We start from the raw sequence: 2035 nt of genomic DNA on the forward strand, positions 1-2035 counted from the left end.
TAAGTACTCAGAATAAAGAGTTTAAAATTTAGAAAGCACTAAAGTTTTTGAGTAGAGTAATGCCAATACTGGAAATGACTCTTTAAATAGATGGTTTAGGGTGGAGAATCAAGATAACATTGGAAAGCTACTTCAAGGGCATGAGAAACATGTGATTTAGAAGGTGTAAGCAAAAGGGATTGACACAAGAGAATGCAGAGACAGAATTACACTATTTGACAACAGGGAAAAAAGACATCAGGAACTGACAGGAGTTAAACGACTTGGCACAACCAAAACAAAATCCTGTTCATGTGGTGCAGAGAAGTAAGAATTCTACAGAATTAACTAGCAAACTGGGATTTCTAAATAAAATGACAAAGTGGAGTTAGAATAAAGAAAAATATGTGACTGTCTATGTAAGATACAGCTAGGTCTCCAGATTACATTTTCTACCAACTAGGATGATGGTTCCTATACTGTCTGATAAAGGAACAGGATAATTCTCAGGAGAGAACAAAGCAGGACTCTTGACTAGAGAAGTTAGAAACAGTTAAGGGTAGAGCAGTGTGACAAAGAGGAGAAGATAAAATGAATACTTGGGTGTTGTATTAGACAGATTTCTTGTCACTAGGAAACAGTACCAGACACCTACCAAATAAAGGACAAGGTGCTTATCCTGGCTCAGAGCTTCGGGGGATTTACTTCAGAATCAGCTGGCACCAAGGCAGAAACATCACAGCAATGGCACTATGCGAAGAGGAAGGGCGAAGATGCTTAGTTCCTGGCAGCAGGAAAACTGTGCAGAGGAAGAGTACCACAGACAACAAGGTCAGGGACCATATATAGTGCCCCAAAATACACCTTCACAAGCCACCCAGACACACACATTAGAAAAATATGTTTTTCTAATCTGCTAGTGACATATCAAGTTAATAGTAACATTTTTTTTTCTTTTTTGGGGGACAGGATCTCACTATGTAGTTTAGGCTGGCCTTTAACTACATAACCCAGACTGGCCTTGCAGCCATGGTGCTTCAGTGCTGGAGTGCTGGGATTACTGGCATATGTCACCACTTCAGGCTACCATAACAAATACTGAAAATTACTTTTACCTGCCAGTCCTCCCGCTTATGTTTTAGAATGCTGCCAGCTAGGCCTTACCCTTTTTTTTTTTGCAGGACCAGGGATTGAACTCAGGCCCTTACACTTGCCAGGGAAGCGCTTATTCCACTGAGCCATCTCCCCGGGTTCACCCTTTTAGATGAGTATCAGTAATTTTTTTTTCCAAAAAAGTCTTTTTTCTATTCCATGATCTAATTCAGAATTGTATAATGCAATTAGTGGTAAAACTCTCTTACTCTTTGACAACTTTGTGATTACTCCTGAGTCTTTCCTGACTTTCATGGTTTTTGTTTTGTTTTGTTTTGTTTTTTAATTGTCTCCCTCCTTTGCTGGCTCCCTCCTTTTCTCTCTGGTGCTGGTAATGGAAATAAGGTTTCATTACACACTAGCAAGCATTCTAGCCCTGAGCTATGTCCACAACCCTTTTTATTTTTTTTGCCATTTCCAAAATTTCTTCTGTTAGTTATTTCTATTTTGATTGCACAGTGGTTGGATAGTATGTGCACAGTGATTTCAATTCTTTTATATTTACTTAAGCAGGCTTAATTAAGTAGTAGGTGATCTATATTGGAAAAAGTACCATACGCTGCTGAAAAGAATGTATATTCTTTTGTAGAGGGGTGGTACATTCTGTATATATCTACCAAATCCATATGTTCAAGGGTGAGGTTTGGCTCTAAAATCTTTTTTTCTTTCATTTTTGTTTGTTTTTCTTTTGGCTTCTTAAGACACAGTCTCACTATGTAGTTCAGACTGGGCTTAAATTTACAATGTAGGGGCTGGAGAGATGGCTCAGTGGTCTAAAGCACCTACTTGGAACAAGCTTGGCAAAGCACAGGGACCGCGGTTTGATCCCCCAGCACCACATGCCAGCCAGCTCCGCCCCCTGGTGGGCTGAGCTTGACACACACACACACACACACACACACAC

The 2035-nt window shown here is 40.0% G+C and overlaps 1 protein-coding gene across 1 annotated transcript in view; it reads right to left on the reverse strand.

Moving 5' to 3' along the window:
- Metap1d (methionyl aminopeptidase type 1D, mitochondrial) overlaps window positions 1-2035 on the reverse strand; it is a 109605-nt gene that overhangs the window by 63057 nt on the left and 44513 nt on the right. The window lies entirely within an intron of this gene.

Source organism: Octodon degus, unplaced genomic scaffold, assembly GCF_000260255.1.
Source record: "Octodon degus isolate 3935 unplaced genomic scaffold, OctDeg1.0 scaffold00065, whole genome shotgun sequence".
Classification (NCBI taxonomy): domain Eukaryota; kingdom Metazoa; phylum Chordata; class Mammalia; order Rodentia; family Octodontidae; genus Octodon; species Octodon degus.